Source organism: Cydia pomonella, chromosome 8 (assembly GCF_033807575.1).
Source record: "Cydia pomonella isolate Wapato2018A chromosome 8, ilCydPomo1, whole genome shotgun sequence".
NCBI lineage: Eukaryota > Metazoa > Arthropoda > Insecta > Lepidoptera > Tortricidae > Cydia > Cydia pomonella.
In genome coordinates, this window is record NC_084710.1 from 16,887,267 (window position 1) to 16,899,818 (window position 12,552).

The window sequence follows — 12,552 nt, forward strand, 5'->3', positions numbered from 1 at the left end:
ATTTTCTATTGTTTATGTTTCAAAAATATTTAATTTGTTAAATTTAATAGCCGTTTAAATATTTTTACAGAATTTTCAATCGTGGCTGAATGCCGGATAGTTGTGCCTTTGATGCCTAACATGTCAAAGAATGACAATATTTATGGCGGACGAATGTTTGAAAAATCACCGTATTTAAAAATTATTATGCTTAAAATTTAGTCTTTTCTTCGCAAGTGCGATGAAAAACATTGTGTGTAACTACGGGGGTAAGAATATGGCAAACTCGACCTCGTTTGTAAAATTTCACTTAACCTCCTCGTTGCACAATGTAATACCAATCATATTGTACATAACAATGTTTTTCATTGAAATGTGTCCAAAAATACTTACCAAAAAGAAACTTTTTCATTACTGTTTCTGGAGACCTTTTAAGAAGTTGGTTAAAACCCAAAATATTCTAGTTTATTCCCCTGAGAACGTTTTGTTTGCTTAGGGGAATCCTGAATAAATTTGCCGCTTTCACGCGGGCTACAAATCTCACGTAAAACTACCTATTCATTTTTCCAGGTAGACACCTAAATTCCAAATTGCGAATAAGTGGTTTAACTCGGAATTTGTTTTGTTGTCAGCCAGATATTTGTATTGGATACCCATTTTATTATGTAAAAGTTAACCCAAGTCGCTAGTACCGTAGGTAAGGGTCCGCCAATAAGATATTTACAAATCGTTTAGGATCTTTCAACTCCATTCGAATGGCATTTATCCCAATTTAACATGTTTTTTATAGGTAATTGAGCCAAATTTGTATGAGAAAAAACGAGCTAGGTAAATAAGTCATATTGTGCGTTGACGTACGAGTGAATCTACTTACGCAGCTGCTTAAAAATTTTACTACTATGTGCATGCCAAGCGCGAAGGCCATTTTCTAATTTTTTTTTTAAATTTCAAATAAGTATCTTGCCCTATATTGGTTGCCGCTTACGTATAAGATTGCCTATATTATTCAACAATGGCGACCACGATCCATACAATTGTCAAAGAAATATTCGCTTTATATAAATAAAAGATGTTTTTTATCTATGTCGCAATGGTGTTATCACGTATGTCACTTCAAATGTCTTCAGTAATTAAAATATCATCGAAAGACCTACACCGAGATTTTATTTAATCAAATCTTTGTACTCATTTGTAATATTATTAACTTGCTATTTTATTTACAATACCAAACCGCGTCGCTACCTATGTACAATCAGATTTTACTGTTATACCTACTCGTACTTAAACCATTCGAGGAGGTTTAAAAATGAAAAGTTGTCTATCTTATTACATCTCGAGAATTTGCTCAACACAATATTGCTGGCAAGGCACTTCTAAAAATGAAATTCTTATCGTCTATCAAAAGATCCTGTTAGTTAAAAGTATAGTATGGAGTGACCTATATCTTCGCTGAAGGAAATATAATAATACCATGTACGGCAGGCCCATTCTCAAATGAACATTCGAGACGTTCGTACGACATACGTCTGTATGAAACGGAACGTGTTAGTACGTACCTGCCCACTATCTCACGCTCCCAATAAACATACGTATTCGACATACCGTCAAGTATAGTCAAGTAACATAACTACGAAAATGTTTCACAAGTTTAACATGATGTAAGTCATCATCATCATCATCATCTCACGGGATCAGGCTCATGGAGTCTGGTGTCCGTTTGGCAACTAATCCGAATAATTGGCGTAGGCACTCGTTTTTACGAGAGCGACTGCCATCTGACCTTCCAACCCAGAGGGTGAACTAGGCCTTATTGGAATTAGTCCGGTTTCCTTACGATGTATTCCTTCACCGAAAAGCGACTGGTAAGTATCAAATAATATTTCGTACATAAGTTCCGAAAACTCATTGGTACGAGCCAGGTTTGAACCCGCGACCTCCGGATTGCAAGTCGCACGCTCTTACCGCTTTTCCACCAGTGCTTCAAGTTCAACATGTAATTAAGTACCAATACCAATCTTCTTTTTGACGTTCCTGAGTTTCGTTCTTATGTATAAATTTAGTTTGTTAGTAGTGTTTCTAATTAAAAAAACACAAGTTAAAATATTTTCAATTCATTTAATTTGTGTCTCATAATATGTGTAATTGTTTTACCATAGACCTGCGTCGATCAAATAATATTTATAGGGATTGTCTAAGTAGTCACAAGTCCTACAACACAAGCCTACTTGAGCTTGCTGTGGAGTTTGTCAATATTTATGTAAAATGTACCATCATATGACATTCTTTTATTCACGCCTGAAAGAATATATTCGAGTTAGTTTTGGACCATAATTGATCGAGAGGTGTTAAAGTGACCAAAGTCAACCATCTCACAGGACAAGAAAACAGTTTCAAGCCTTTGAAACCCAGAAACATGGCTCAGCCTCGCCTAACCTATATATATAAACCTCATGATATTATTTCAATAATCAAATTTCACGTTTCTCAAGTCCAAGATTGTTGAAAAGGGAGTCAAAGCACGAGTGTGCTCAGCCGGGTAACGACCTCTCGACGGCAAGTGGCGACTGCTCACGAACATCCCTTTGATCCACCATTCATACCCGCCTTGTCGCCTAATGAGATGGCAGTCAGTGAAAAACGCTCTTAACCACAAAACGTACGGGAAGTCCGGGAGAGTTGCCCACCCGGGTATTCGATTGGGCAGGCACACGGGCGTTGACTTTCTCAGAATTAAATTAACGCAAACGACGATAAACGGCGATTAATCGCTGAATCACTTAATTGTGCGGCCAATGTACTCGTAGTTATATTAGTTCAAATTTTCATTGGCTCTTGCGGAACTTAGAGAGTTATACCATCATATAAGTCTCCCTCTTTCCCCCTACTCGCTCGTTATGAAATTATTTGTCGCCCCTCGAAAAGTTAAATGCAGCGGAAAAGTTCAGCGGCACTTTTCATTTGTTTTAAAAACCTTTCATTTGACTGATCGATTTTCAACGGAAAACTCAATTATGCTGTTCTTTTTAATCAAACAAAAGGTTAAATAAAAACTGTTTGCTGTTCAAGCGAACGCTTGAACGTGAGTGAATTCGGATTCGACTTTTATTTGTCTGTTATGAAAACACGCGTTAGGTAATTGCATATGCAGAATATTGCTCTGAATTACCTATGCTCAATCCAAATCAAATATATCATTTTACTTCACGGTTATAACTTATAACTTTAGGGATTTATCAGGCATCTACGAGTATTTGATCGCCAAATATTAGCGAGAAGCGCGATTTTTTTCTTAACGGGCGTTTTCGCTTAAAAAGGGCTTGCCAGCAGTGTGCAGTATTTACAACCAGCGCCCAACTATTAATCGTATGAATATAATATGAATGTTATTATTATCATAGGTAAGGTTATAAATAGTCATCTGAATTGCAAGGACTTTTTCCTTTACCCTAGGCATGTTGCTCGACATTACGAAAGTGAAACGTTCAGAAGAGAAAATTACAAGTAAAACTAGGCATATTTTTCCATATTAGGTCAAATTACAACGCACAAAACGTTTCATGGTTTCCCAAAATAATAAGCCAGATAACATTAAGCTCATTCGGAGTTTCCCATTTGACAAAATATCGCCTGGCTCGGCGACGTTTGGTCACGCTATGATTTTACTGTTCCACGCTTGCTTAAGAGTCACATGAACAGGTGTACCGTTTTTGAGCACGTTCTCCGTTAACTATGCGGAAAGTTCTCGCACGAGAACATTCCCCATACAAAATGAAGAACGTTCTCGAAAACGGCACAACTATACATGAACCTAGCCGCCGCCATACAATATTACGCTCTTATTTTAAAACGACATTTTGAAATAACATTAAATTTGCCATAAATATTCAAATAACATAATATCTATGTCTGGTATCGTTGCTAGAAAATGTAACACAAAGAAATTAGACCGAGTAGCAGTTTTACATACAAAGCTTCTACTCGCGCTATTTGCTTTTGGTGGAATAATTTTTAGCAGCCAAAGCTAGTACTATACAGGGTGCTTAGACAACTTACCTTACTTACTTACTCCTTAGCGTAGCGTAGTCATCTCTCTCTATGACTCTTCCATATAAGTGCGATAGTGACAGCTTTGCCTTTCGGTCGCTACGGAGCGTTAAAGTTAACTATTGACACGTTGGCTACACATCCAGATATATTTTACGTAAAAGTTTATGCCAAGTTTCATGTAATTTAAGCATGTCGTTTTAAAATTGATCTTTTTTAACTTTTTAAACAATAACGTGTAGTTTTGTTTGCAATTAAATTTAGTGCTTTTATAAACTAATACATTTTGAATGATTCTAATTTGGATGTTACGTATTTTATCGGGGTATTTAAAAGTTTACCCATATGCCCGTATTTAAATAACGAGTGATATACAGTGTGCAATATTTTCCTATTCACAATATTTTTAAACTATACATATGATATTGCCATAATTGTATATTGGTAATTTAGCGGCAGGTTCGTGTGTCTCTTAACATATAATATAGATAGACACACTTAATAGGTATAGGTACACTGCGGCAATTTGTATAATACAACTACATACTTAGGCCACTTTGTTTCAAATAAATGTAGATTTTTTCTAATTACAGCGTCACACGATTGAACAACAACGCCAACACCGGAAGCGTGCGTAGGTTGTGTGTTTGAATTGAACCTCAACTCATACGCGTCAATGAGTTTATCGAAACTTATGTACTTAACGAAATATCATTTCATAATTACCAATAACTCGGTGAAGGTAACAATAGTACGAAAACCGGACTATCCTTCCCGATAAATAGTTCCTTCTCTAGATTGGAAGTTCACTGGAAATCACTTTCGATCTCGATTGCCTACTAATTACTTACTCTAATTAGATAGATTCTCGTAAACAATACGCTCTCTAAAACCAGCTAATAAACGAAGAAAAATAAAACAACACCCCCAATTAAAATTGTAACAAGGCAATTAGTACGTCATTTAGGCTTATGGGGTGTTCGTGAGAAACAGTTCAGCGGTTCATTAACTATCACTCAGGAGTTTGTGGAACTGGAAGCACGGGTTACACTCTCGGAGAGAAATGAGGGGGCTAATAGTTTCGTTCCCTCTTAATGTTTAAGCGCACAACAATAGGTAGGTCTGTAAATGGGCGCCAATTTGTTAGTAAGATTCTCACTCCCTTGTAGTTAGTTCCCTCAAGTCCGTCTGTCCGTAGGTCACAGTATTTTTACGGTCTCATAATAAAAGTATACATAATTATTATTTATGAAATTTGAAATATAGATGTTTTGTAAGCAAGAGTTTAGATTAGTAGTCTAATATCCAAATAAATGTTTTTTTTTTTCCAAGAAACATCAATGTGTGTCTGGCAGGTAGAAAGTCCCGACCAAATGGACTGGCTTATTTTTTAATGACTTTTTAGATATTTAATTTTTTACTTTAATGAATTACAGATTGCCGCAGAAAGTTTTTTTGAATTTTTTGAAAAAATATTTTGTAAGCGTCTGGCAAGGTCAAAGACCCGAGCAAATGGTCTGGCTTATTTTTTCAATGACTATTTAGATATTCCATTTTTTTACTTGTAGAAATTACAGATTACCTCAAGAACATTCCTTGGGCCCAAAAAAACTTAAAAAAATTAAGGGTTAATTTAGTTCCACTACCCCGCAGCCAGACTTGCAGTGCTGAGTTAGGGTACCTATGATAGGAAAAGCATCAGACAATTTTTCTACCTATGAGAATGCTCTCCATCTATGAGAACGACATGCGAGTGTTTTATTTATCCTTTTGCATTTCGTAAACGATTTTTCTGCTCTGTACAGCACAACCAAGGTTTGAACCTCCGATTTTTTATCACCACGTATTTTATAAAAAGTTAACTACTAAACGTTTTGAAACAACAGTTCGTGTCTAAATTCAAACTGAAAGTCCATTAGATAAAACTTACTTTACGCGGTTTATACTATACCTGCACTATCAAAGCGATTAATCAGTGTGACACGTCCAAAGTGGGTCATTTACCCATTTATATTACGATAGAAATATATTAGGTTACAAATTAATTAGAATCGACAAATACGCATTTTTGGATTTGTATAAACCTTTGTACTATTTACTCGCCTGAAGACGTAATGTATTTGAGTTTTTTTTTTTGTATATAGAATCACACACATAAGTACTTACTTCTTACGTCTATAGCTATATCATTGAACTCAAACGACCCAAAGTTTAAGTGTGAAGTCGCTATTCAGCTCAATATTGGAAGAGAAAGCGGCTGCAATATTATAACATCTTTTAACTTTTTATGTTATTTTTCCGCCCAATATTATGAAGACTCCTAGGCAATCGCCTAAGCTTTAAAGTACGACGTCTCGCAACGTGCCGGCGGGCTAATCAAGAGGCGTAAGCAGCGCCGGAGTTTGCCTTTAAACTCCTCCACAGCTCTTAAGACACGATAATTCGCTTGCATAGGATACCGAATTAGCGAGCTGCTACATGCCTTTTACATAAATTCTGAACGCTACGCACTCAACGTAAGAGAGCGGTTCACATTATCGGCTCGATGTCAATATTAATGTACACAAATATTGCAGCATTGGGACTGTCGGGCGTACCGGTTCATTACTCGCATAAGTACGGTCACGTCTGAAAATATCGATACGGACAAAGTGCCAAAAATATGTATACACTACCCTAATAATTATATGGGCCATAAGATCGTGTATACATATTTTTGGCACTTCGATCGTGTAGATGTTTTCAGACGTGATTGTACCTATATAATATGGTTGCAGGATCAAAATTGCTCGTATAACATTTTTTGCTTTGTGAAATCTCGGGGAAAGAATTTTGCTCAAGATTTCATCATCGGTAAATATTGACTTCATTTACGCGTAAATCGCTTAAACTAGGTATTTAAGTATAGAAGTTGCTTACAAAAAATGCTCGATTACTATTTACCAGATTACCTACTCTTGTCGGTAAAAGCATACGTCACTAACACCAAGGTAAACGCTGCTGAGCATAAAATGTTCTACGATTAAGTCGTTTCGTGTAACATTAAATACACGATGTTACAAGTAATACGAATATACGTATGATATCATGTGAATTCAGAACCAATATTTTGTAATTTTCCTGATATCGGCTCTAGTAGGTACCCATATACTCGTTGTATTAGACAGTGTGGAAAGGTCCTAACGGGAAAGGCTCTTGGCAAGATTGCTTTAACTCTACAACACGTTAACTACCTCTTAATTAATTCGTAGCATTTTGTTTGACGACCGGTCTGGCCTAGTAGGTAGTGACCCTGCCTATGAAGCTGATGGTCCCGGGTTCAAATCCTGGTAAGAGCATATATTTGTGTGATGAACACGGATATTTGTTCCTGAGTCATGGGTGTTTTCTATGTATTTAAGTATTTATAATTATATATTATTATATATCGTTGTCTAGGTACCTACAACACAAGCCTTATTGAGCTTACGTATAATGGGACCCATTAACCCATTGCCGCATATGCAACCATATATGGCAGTTACAATATTCAACTCTACTGACAGCTATTAATTATCTTTTCACGTCAGCAGCTGGAACAAGGGTAATTTGCTGCTTAAAAACAGTGAGAAAAATCACATTCAAGTGACCTTTATATTCGAATGTCATTTCAACGTGTGGGGCCTAATACAAGTTCGAAATATTTGGATTATATTGCCTTTGTCCCTTTCACTTCATTAACAAAAAGAAAGAGACAAAAATAAGTGCATAATAGGTACGTAATTCAACGGTATATTGACGGTTTATATTAGACCCCCGAATAAATCAGACCGCACTGCTCCAGAACTCCCTATTACGAGGCCTCAATCGTAATAATGAATTAATGAAATAAAAGTTTAAAATTTAATAAAAACACCATATTTTACGAATTTTATTATACAACCAAAACAATGAACTTAAAAAAAATACGCAATTGTTACGCAAAGTAAATAATTCTACTTTTAACGTTCTCTACTATAGTTGACAAATAGTTGTACCCGCAATTCGGACCGTATCTTACAAAGTTTTTTTTACTAAAAAAAATTGTTGATTGAACTGTCAATTGATGTTCGTTACTTCATTATTTCCGTATTATTTTATTGAAATTTATTTCGTTTTGTTTTATTGCGGTAATTAAACTTCATTGTTAGAATACCTAAAGAAAACATGAGTGAAATAGTGATGAAGACGGTCATTTTTTCAGGTTGTATTTTTACCTTTCAAATATGTTCATACTGCTGTCGTGAAAATTTTGTGTACTACACGAGATCAAAGTTATTTACATCTCGTGCGCTTTTGAGTCCCTTACTGCGCTCAAGATTCTAAATCGGATTCACTCGCTACGCTCGTGGAACTATTATAGAATCTTTCGCTTTCACGAGACTTAAAATAAGCACTCGAAGAAATATCAAACTTTGCTCTCTTGTTGTACAAATAACTATTGTCTTATTGTGTAATAATGTCCTATAATATTTATTTATTTATTATTTATTGATTGGTAAACTGTATGTTTACATTTGAACGCATAATATTTCAGCAGCGGTGTCATGGTCGCATTTTGATCACCTGTCATGTCATGCGTCACTTTCGCACTTACATACTTATTAGAACGTGACAGGCATGGTGACAAATGATAAAGAGCCGACCATCTTAGCCCTACTGTAAGGCAACTGTTGTTGTCACGATCTAACAAGTGGGTAAGCGCGAAGGTGACGGACAGAGTGACAGGTGATAAAAATGGAACCATGCTGCAACCGCAGGTCAATAAAAAACGACTAAAAGTTAAATTAAAGGTTTGTAAACAGATAAAAATAATTTGTAATAGTACATTATGATAGAAGTGTGATAAGTTGGTGACACACCAGGCGATATTGTGCAAAAGCAATAAGAAAGCCGATGTGGGTAATGACCAATGCACACGCGTTTCATACGACGTTTTTCAACACGCTTGCGAGGAAAAAACAAAACTTATAATTTAGATTTTTTTTGTCAAAATAGTAAAAGTACAATTTTCAAAATGGTGACTTACAGTTTTAACATCGAATAACTGCACCAAAGCGTGCTGAGCTTGTAGGCACTTATTCGCCAGTTCATTGAAGTAAGCTACCAACAAGTTTTCCAAGAAAGACTGGGCGTGTTGCTGATTTTCCATTGAATAAAAGTTTCATATGCCGCCAATTATGTTTCACCCGATTTTGATGGTAAAAGGCTATCGTTCTCGGTTCTTGTCTCTATTAGTATTACTGGCAGCGTCAATTTTATGTGGTCTTCATTTTCAATGCTTGAAAATGACATTTTCGTCAATATCTAAACTAAAAAACATGCAAAACTATTCCAATTTTATATACGGAAAATGGCTAGCGCGTTATTTTTTTTTCGCACGATTCCAATGCGCGCGCAAGGCAAAGGCGGAAACGAAATCGACAAACAGCCAATTAAAAAAATGTAAAAAGCTAATATTTTCGTAGTTCTATTCGACGCATGGAAGTCAAATCGATAAAATGTTATGTTTATACATTAATGTATGTTTATGTTTATAAATTATGTTTGGTGTGGTAAAACTTCGTTGAACTAACATTTGAAACCGAATAGTTGGTTATAAAATATGTATTACTCGACCAAATTAAGAAGGCTCCGTTTCCATGCATATTATTTATTAGCAATCAGTTACCTTCTTAACTCAGTCGGATAATATAATAAAAAAGCACGAGTGTTGTAATATACTGAATAAAAACCGGCCAAGAGCATGTCGGGCCACGCTCAGTGTAGGGTTCCGTAGTTACTCTTCCGTCACAATAAGCTAAACTGGAGCTTAAAGTATAGTAAATTGCTAACCAAGGGATGAAACGGTACCTTTCACCCAAGTTAAACAAATAGGCAAATTTGCATAATCAGTACCTAATTAAAGTAAGTCTTTTTACTATGAAGGGAAAACTTTTTGCGATAACTCAAAAACAGCTAAACTGATCATGTCCGCTATAGTTTTCATTTAATGTCTTTCTTAAGCTCTACTTCCACGATTTTTATCATATTTTTTGGACCTATGGTTCAAAAGTTAGAGTGGGGGGGACACATTTTTTTTTCTTTCGGAGCGATTATCTCCGAATATATTCACTTTATCAAAAAATGTTTCTTGAAAACCCCTATTAGTTTTGAAAGACCTTTCCAACGATACCCCACACTCTAGGGTTGAAGCGAAAAACAATTTCACCCCCACTTTACGTGTAGGGGAGGTACCCTAAAAAAAATTATTTTATTTTATTTTATTGTACGACTTTGTCGGCTTTATTGATTTATATATCCATGCCAAATTTCAGCTTTCTAGCACTAACGACCACGGAGCAAAGCCTCGGACAGACAGACAGACAGACTGACATGGCGAAACTATAAGGGTTCCTAGTTGACTACGGAACCCTAAAAAGCACGCGTGTTTAATATCTAGGATTATGAGCTGAAAATCGGTGAAATAAAAACGTCCTTTTGAGCAAGTGTGTTGAAAATATTGTTTTTGCATGCATAACTTTGCGATTTGATGTCTCGAAAATTATTAAAATTAAAATGGCTAATCTGTGCTAATTGCTTAGTTTCTAAAGCGCCCCAAATAGTACCATTCAAGTTTTAAATAACCCAAGCTTCAAAATTCAGTCGAAACCAGTGCAAAACCCATCGATTTCCATTAAGCCCCAACCACGACGTTATATGGAACACCTCTTTCGAAAAATATTCCTCACTCTGTGTTAATAATTTAAGCTTGCGTATTGTACTAGTATACTCGTAGAAACTTGGATATGTACATGCGTATTATCAACTTAACATGTGAAAGGTTTGATAAAGACATAAAATATGCATATATTTAGGCAAGTACCTATATTTTAGTCTGGAAATTGTGCCAAATATCCCCTTTTTAAGGTACCTAATAAAATTGAGTGAGAAGTAATGAATAAATTATAATAATCGGTATAATTTGTTAGTAATATTGTCCTAGTGACTTATACTGTGCCAACAAACTACTTAACAACAAGTATTAAATATAGGTAGGTAATAAGGATTATGATACATGAAGAATTTGAAAACGAAATCTAGTTAAATATATTATGAGAAATTTATCAATTGGTCACAATAAAATATATGACATAAATTAAAAATTAAATTTTGAATCATTTTTAACTTCCAATATGAAAAAATTGGTACCATTCAATTCCTTATTTTATTGAATGATGTCTGCTGAAACAAGAGTTTATGTAGTGTTTCAGTTGTTTGTAAATAATTATTTCATAAATATCTTCTTACTTTTCTCCTTGCACCATTTTTACATATACAAGCCATTAGGCATTAAGACCGCCATTTTTACATTATTTTTGTATTTCGTGCAATAAAGATGAAATGAATAAAAAGAGATTGTATGGCAACTATATACGTTAAGGCAATATTCCATCAAAATAGCAATTTTATTGTTTTCCATACTTCAAGACGGATTCAACTCGAGCGTAATGCAATGGCTTCCCATGTGAAGACAAAACAAATCGGATCGACTGATAACATTAATAAAAAGTTGTCATCTAGCCTATTATTGTTAGCAAATTTATTAAGCTTGTGGTCAAACAAGTGGTCAAGCATGCAATTTACGTCTATGTATTTTATTTTATCGTTACTATTAATAACAGACTTTCAAGCGAATAAAATGTAACTTTAAAATATATTTATGCATTAGTGATGTTGACTACTTAGACTGAAAAATGTGAGTACTTAATATTAATCGCCGCTCTCCCTTATTTATTTCCCAGGCTACACCTTGTTAACTTTGTAAAAGGTCGCTGGGGAAATATACTTTCTTACTTTGAGTTTGTTCCTTGACCAATGTAAGACTCCTTTTGATATTCTATAATGTGACACTTTAGAGAATTTACAGCCCGGAGTAAGAGATAAGTGAAATTTAGGTTCACTTGCACCTCGTAGTAAGTATCTACTAAATTTAAAGTACACAAGGAAAATGTATCTGCTATTGTATTCTATGTGTACTCTTTAGTAAAACGTAGTCGTATGTAATAGGTACCGTACATACATACCTACATAATATGACTATTGTATAATGTCTTTTGATTATTGATTTACTGTTGACCCTTAATTTGCATATCTACATACTACGTATATATCAAAATTTCTCTCTGAATTTTCCAAAATTACAAGCAGCGCCAGCTATATTAAAGTATATGTGGCATGCTCTTTTGTGACATGTTTCTGTTTTGGTTAAAAGTTAATTCAATAAACTTTGTTTTTATTTATATAAATTAAACAGTTTTTTATAGAATGAACATTTATGTTTTGAGGGCCCAAAAATTAACTGTTTTACTCCATGAGGATCAAACTCAAACGGTTTAAGATGAATAAGTTAGTATACTGGAAATATACCGTCCAATTTATTTCCAAACAGATACATAGAGATGCATAAGTAACCGAAACGTTAATAAAAATGGCATCCGTTACGTTTGCCAAAAATTCATATGCGATAGA